Source organism: Sapajus apella, unplaced genomic scaffold (assembly GCF_009761245.1).
Source record: "Sapajus apella isolate SASKATOON/1434 unplaced genomic scaffold, GSC_monkey_1.0 scaffold239, whole genome shotgun sequence".
NCBI lineage: Eukaryota > Metazoa > Chordata > Mammalia > Primates > Cebidae > Sapajus > Sapajus apella.
The window spans coordinates 137,452-144,667 of NW_022437179.1; the positions used below are offsets into that span (position 1 = coordinate 137,452).

At 61.0% G+C, this 7,216-nt stretch overlaps 1 pseudogene; it reads right to left on the reverse strand.

The window, feature by feature from the left end:
• Positions 1 to 1,093: 1,093 nt before the first annotated feature.
• Positions 1,094 to 6,437, reverse strand: LOC116544977 (annotated as a pseudogene).
• Between the last annotated feature and the right edge of the window lie 779 nt (positions 6,438 to 7,216).

Sequence of the window (7,216 nt, forward strand, 5' to 3'; positions counted from 1 at the left end):
GAGACGGGTGCTGAGACCGCGGGAGTCTGCCAGGCATCCAATAGCGCCTCCCTCCGCCCGACTGCTCCCGCCCCCTGGGAGCGCTGGGACCCTCCACCCCGACAGCGCCTTCTTCCACCTGCGGTCGCGCCCCGAGCCCTCCCCAACAACGACCCACCACAGCTCGTCCAGCCCCATGACGTCCCACACCCCCGGGACCTCTGGACGGCGTCCAAGATGCTGCGCCCACGCCCGGTGACCCTCACGCCAGGCCACAGACCCCTGAATCCTCGCCCACGGCCTCCCTGGCCCCAGCTCACCCCCGACCACGCCCCTGGCTTCATCCCCGCGCCCGTGGGTCCCTCAGTCCACACCCACCAACAGGCGACGCCCACGCCCCTCAAGGCCACGCCCCAGGCAGGCCCCTCAGGGGCATCTCACCACCTGCCAGAGCAGCCCAGTGGAAAGTCCAGCCCCAGGTGGCTCCCAACTCGCTCCTGCATGGAGCCCACTTGCTTCCCCCAGCTTTCAGAAAACAAAGACCTCTATTTAAACGCAGGCCGGGCAGGCGCACGCCTGTAATCCCAGCACTTTGGGGGGCGGGGGGGGGGGGGGGGGGTGGGCGCGGATCACCGAGTCACAAGTTCGAGACCAGCTTGGCCAGCATGGTGAAACCCCATCTCTACTAAATATGCCAAAAATTAGCCGGGTGTAGTGGTAGGCGCTTATAGCCCTAGCTACTCAGGAGTCTGAGGCAGGAGAATCGCTTGAACCCCAGAGGCAGAGGTAGCAGTGAGCTGAGATCACACCATTGCACTCTAGCCTGGGCAATAAGAGCAAAACTACTTCTCAAATATAAATTAAAAACGTGGGCAGGGGGTCAGGGGTGGGGCATCACACCCCTGGGGTGAAGGCTCTGTGGATGTGGAGGTCCCCTTCCTCACCCTGCCTAACGCCCCTCCACCTGGCCCCTCATCCCAGAGGGGGGACTCCAACTCTGCCTCTCCCAGCCCTCCTTGAGGTGAGTCCTGCCTAGAAAGACCCAACCAGCCGGGGGATTCGGAGAAAAGCAGCCCCCACCCCGACTCCTGCGCTGCTGTGCCTGGGCTCAGGTTCAGATGCGTGGTGCTGAGCTGGGCCGGACCAAGTGGGTGGTAGGCACAGGGCAGTGCCTGCAGATGAGGGCCAGCAGCTGGGGCAGCCCCCCAGAGTCCCAGGGCAGGTCAGCGGCTGTACAAGTCAGTAGGGAGGCGGGAGTGTCAAGGCTGAGGGTGTTCCTGTCCCCGTGAGAGGCTGCAGCTGGTGCAGGCCATGTGGGCACGCTGGCACCTTAGAGCTGCAGGAGGGACTTAGCCTCCTGTGGGACAGGTGGCATCTCGTGAGTGGAGTCCCAGCCCCTGAACCTCAGTGGGAATCAGGAGGCGGCAACACCTGCGTGCTGTCCTAGAGACCCCTCATAAAGACCCCATCATGCCCTCGTAAAGAGCTCGCCATGCCCTCTTAGAGACCCCACCGACCCTCGTAAAGAGCCCACCACGCCCTAGTCGAGACCCTGCTGTGCCCTCCTATAGACCCCGCTGCATCCTCCTAGACACCCAACTTCGCCCTCCTACAGACCCTGCCATGCCCTCCTAGAGACCCCGCTGCGCCCTCGTAGAGACCCCGCCACGCCCTCATAAAGAGCCCACCACACCCTCGTAAAGAGCCCACCGCACCCTCGTAGAGACCCTGCCGCACTCTCCTAGAGACCCTGCCGCGCCCTTCTATAGGCCCCACTACACCCTCCTAGACACCGGACCTTGCCCTCCTACAGACCCCGCCGCGCCCTCATAGAGACCCCGCCGCACCCTCGTAGAGACCCCGCCGCACCCTCGTAGAGACCCCGCCACGCCTTCATAAAGAGCCCACCGCACCCTCGTAGAGACCCCACCACGCTCTCCTAGAGACCCCGCCGCGCCCTCGTAGAGACCCCATCGTGCCCTCCTAGAAACCCCACTGCCCCCTCATAAAAACCCTCAAGCGGGAGAAACAGGTGAAGCTGCCTACTGGCCAGCAGCGTCCCAGCCCCACATCCTTCTCAGCTACTCTGAGGCCAAGAGCAGCCAGTGGCAGCCCCTTGATTCTGAAGGTTTAGCCAGGGCTCAGAAGAGCCCGATAGGAGCCAGGCATGGTGGCTCCACCTGTAACCTCAGCCCCTCAGAGCCTTCGGAAAACCAGACGCAAAAGCTCAGCGGTCACTTTCGTCACTTCGCTCAGCCAGGGAGTTTGTGCTGTTCATGGCGTGGTTCAAGGGCTGAGCTCAAATCCTCCTGACCCGCACCACACCCCAGAGGTATTGAGAAAGGCATCACCCAGCAGGTTCTACAGAGGGTACCCCACTATCCACCTGATCAGCACTCCCACTTCCCCCCCCCACCCCCATGCGGGGCTGGAACAGGTGCCGCATACCCCAAACCCTCCGTCAGGGGACACCCGGGGCCCAGCATCGAAGCCTGCTCTGTGCCCTGTCCTGGAGGGCACAGCGGCTGCTGGTGAGGGAGGGTTAGGGATGGAGCAGGCGGCCCCCACGGCCCCTGCATTACCTGGGGCTCCGGGTGGCGGACGCAGGGTGCCCTCCTCTGTCTTCAGGCCCTGCAGCACAGGCGTCAGGGGTGCACATTAAACAGGTTTGGATCTGAGTATCTGGTAGGCCAGGCTTCAGGGTCACAGGTGTTCAGGGCCTGACTGTCCACGTGGCAGCAGAAGCAGGCAGGGAGCTCCGCCTTCCCGGCAGCCTTGGTGCGGGTGGGCTGCATGGCTCTGCCGCTCCCGGCTGGCCTTTTTAGGGGTGCCAGCAAGGCCAGGGGGAGCCCCTTCTCATCCTTCAGTCCCAGGTCTTGCTGGCAAGCCGGTCGTGTGGGTCCCTGAGTGGGGTCCAGCATGGCGAGGGGGCACTGTGCCTTCAAGGGCTGTGCGTCCCACAGCAAGGCTGAGGCCTTGAGGTTGCAGACGGGCAGCACCGGCCTCCTTGCCCTCCTCACACCGATGCCCGCCATGCAGAGGTCAGGCCCACTGATTGGGGGCAGCTCGACCGCAGGCTGAGGGGAAGGCACAGGTTGGGGGTGCTGGGGTGTAGCTGGGATGGTGGAGTCCCTGCAGGAGGGATCTGTGCAGGAGGGGTTGGTCGGGGCACAGACCCCCGCCCCACTCAGGAGTGAACACCTGGGGCCCCATGCAGACCCTCAGGAGGCTCCCAGGCTCTGTAGAGCCTGTGGGGAGCCCAGGCTTCCTGAGGCTTGGGGGTCATCTAGGGGGCCCCACACCCAAGGACTGGGCTGCCCTTTTCTCCAGTTTAGCCACAAAGAGGCCTCTAGAGAGGCATCGGCCACACTTCCCGATGGCTCCAGCACGTCTCCAGGCACAGGCCTCACCCCCCAGGAAGGTCCCAAGGGGAGAAGGAGGCCCCCAAAAGACCCTCGGAGTGGAAGACATTGCAGTCCAAAGGGAAGGAGCAGCACGGTGGGCCTGGAGGCTGCTGGCATGGAGCCCCCATCTCCAACATCAGTCAGGGCTGGGTGTGGCTGGGAACGAGGGAGGAAAGCTGGACAGAGCTCTGGGCTGAGCGAGCAGGGCTGCCCCACACACCTGGACGCCTGTAGCAGCTGCTTCCTCAGTGCCAATGAGGCACCAAGTCCCACGGGAGGGCAGGGCAGGCCTGGGTCACGGAGCAGGAGTCACGGAGCAGGATCAGCATCCTCCATGGACCCTCTGGGGCTGGCAGCCTATGGCTCCACCCTCACTGAGTAATCAGGTGGCAAAGCGTCCACACGGGGGGCTGCCACTGAACCCCCCAGAGGATGGCACCCACCACCCAGGCAGGGGCAGGCAAGGCTCACCTGCCTCCACAGGAGCTTGAAGTTGCCGATGTCACAGCTGCTGTCCACGGCTGCCTTGATGGTGTCCTCCTGCACCTTCACACACACCTGGGCCGTGACAAGTGTGGACAGGTGCATGGTGGGGCTGGAGTTGATCTTGATCAGCCAGGGCCTGAAGTCCCTCCCAAGCACGAAGTCGGCCCCGCAGAGCTCAAAGCTGTTCTTACAAGGCTCCACGTGATCCTGCGCCACCATCATGATGTGGGCGATGGCCGCCTTCATGGATGGGTAGATGACGCTGCCCCATGTGGCGCCACGGCCCTGGCACTGCAGGTACTCCTGGAACCTGGCACTGGTCCACATGTTGTGTGCTGGCAGCAGAGGGCTGCAGCCCACGTCGTTCTTCAGGTGCCTCTGGACGGCGTTGTTGCACAAGTGGATGGCACTGCGTGGGGTGAGGGGCGGGGGTCGAGGGGCAGGTGCTCAGCCTCCAGCCCAGGAAGGCGCCCAAGTCGGGTCCTCCCAGCCGTGCTGCGCCCACTCAGCTGGCTCTAGAGAACCTCGTCCCCAAGGACTCCCACGCCCTGCCAGAGGAGCCCAGGCTGGGGGACTCTTCTGGCTCCCCAGCTGACAGCCCAGGACAACCCTCAGTCCAGCGGGCAGATGCCATGGAATGCACTTGGGAGCAGGGCAGTTGCCCACCAGCCCAGGGCCCCCAACTAGGCGCTGCTGGCAAATAAGAGCCTCCCTGCACCTCAGTTTCCCCATCTGCATGTGGCCAGAGGGATGCTGGTGACACAGGGTGAGAAACAGTCACCTACCTAAAATTGTTAGTAATTTAGTTATACTCTTGCCCTATTTCTAAATAGGAGTTAAAACTACTAACATGGTTTAGGAGATTGCACTATGCTGTATGTACGTCAAAAGCATTTTCACTTCCATTGTAGGTGTGTTGGGCCAGGAATTTTCCACCTTGTTCATGGGGGGGAGGTGAGACCACCCATGACTGTATGTAAGTTATATTTCCACTGGGAAGTGGATGAAAAGAAAAAAAGATACAGGCATGTAGAAGAGTGTTTTGGCAAAAATAGCTCGTCAGGGTTCAGACCTACAGGGCTAATGCTTAACCCCTTTCTTTAATTTTTGTCAGTATGTGTCTGACCCGATGTCAGGGACCCTCCCATCACTGAGATGCATGTTTATGTCCTAGATGGAGAAGTGGCTCAGAGAGGCCCCGAGATTGGTCAGGCACATGGCACACAGCACACAGCTCTCGGCTGGAGGCCTGGGGACAGGGGCTGGAAGGGGCCCTGGCTTCCCACTGCGCAGGAGCTGCTTTTGTGCTGGTGAGCTCCTGGAACCCCTCCAGGTCCACTTGACCAGAGGCAGCAGGTGGGTGAGAGTCGAGGTCCCAGGCCAGCTCCTCCCAGGCCCTCTTCTGGTTGTGACTTCCAGCGCAACACCCAGCATGACCGCAGCCCCCAGCCTGGACCAGAGTTGAACACCCTGCAAGGTCTCTGTTAAGTGACTGTCGGGCCTCCCTGGATTCTCACTCCCTTGTAAAGTAGCCCTCACTCCTGCCCAGCCGTCAGGTCCCCTAGCCCCTCACACCAAGTGAGGGTCACACAATAGTCAAAGGAAGCCTTGGCGCAGACAGAGGCTGGGAGACATCACCATGTGGACAGCACGCTCCCGAGGACACCATCGGCTCTTGCCATCCTGCCCATGAGGGACTGGGTGAGGCAGGGGTCTCTCCACCGTGGGCTCACGGATGTCTGCGCCTCCACCAGGCACCCCACACATCACTTCCCCTGCACTGGGGTCCAAGTGCTGCCCACAACATTCTGATACCTGCAGGCACCGGCAAAATGGTGCCTTTTAAGATTTTCCAGAGAAGTTGCACAGCGTGGGGTGCAGGGCGCTGGCTTTGAAGGCTGGTGGGCCTGAGCCTGTCCCAGGGGGAAGTCATCAGCCTCCCAAGCCTCAGTTTCCCCATCTGTGCCTTTCATGGTGGCAGGTGGCAGTGAGGGGGCCCTGCTGGGACCGCTTCTCACTGCGGCTGCTCCAGTGGCGAGGGCAGCAGCCCATTTCCTGGCCTGAGGTGTCCAGCTCGTCCTCCGCACTGACCTGTCCAGCTCGTCCAGGGAGAAGCGCTGTGTTGAGAACCACAGGTAACTCTCCTTGTAGAACCAGATGGTTGGGGGTTCTAGTCCATGACAAGGAACCACTGCCTGATGTCAAACTTGGTGTCATAGATAAGCATTGGTGTCTCGATGTACTTCTGGACCACCCACTTCTCCCTGGAAGGAGGGTGCTCTGCAGCCAGCAGCTTGAGGATCTCCTCCACACGGTCCATGCACACTATGTCTGCAAGAAGCCACCAGTCAGCCCAGCCTGCATGGCCACTGTGCAGCTCCTGAGCCCAGGGACAGGGCCGCAGCCTGGCCCTGAGACCTGCACTAGCTTTGTCCAGGGCCAGAAGGCAGCACGGCGGGGGGCGGGGAAGGCCTAGCACTCACAGATGAGGTGGAAGCCAGTGCCAGTCTTCCCCAAGCTCTCCCCCAACAGAACCAGCCCCCAGGACTCCGAGGGGACACAGATCATTGAAGGGGAAGGGACAGAGTCATTTTTAAAAGGGAGCCAGCAGAATGGGTGTGGTGGCACACACCTGTAATCCCAGCACTCTGGAAGGCCAAGGTGGGTAGATCATTTGAGGTTGCGAGTTTGAGACCAGCCTAGCCAACGGGTAAAACCCCATCTCTAATAAAAATACAAAAATTATTCTCCTGCCTCAGCCTCCCAAGTAGCTGGGATTACAGGGTGCATCACCTGATTTTGCCAAAACACACCCAAAATCAGCTGGGTGTGGTGGTGCACACCTGCATCCCCAGCTACTCAGGAGGCTGAGGCAGGAGAATTGCTTACACCCAGGAGGTGGAGGTTGCAGTGAGCTAAAATTGCACAGCTGCACTCCAGCCTGGGACTCCATCTCTATAAGTAAATAGATAAAAGAGAGTCACTATGCCCTAGGCCACGCTCTGGGGTTTGGTGTGAACAGGGAGCAGGGCATTCTCAGGACCTGAAAGCAGCCACCAGGCTGGGCGGTGTGGTCTCCTGAGGGCTGTGAAGGGCAGCACTTGGGGTCTTGGACTCCTGTGAGGATAACACTAGGAAGGGCATGGTGGGGGCTGCTGGTCCTCTTGTGCAGGTGGGTTTTCCAATTTCCCACCCTCACCCCCAAGTTAGGCCACACAACTTGTGGAGACCAGCAGTATCTGTGCAGACCGCTGCTGCACTTCCTGCCAGCTGCTCTTTCTCTGCTGCAATAGTCTGAAGCCTCAAAGGAACTGGGGTCACAAGATGGGGGCTTCGATGGGGGAAGC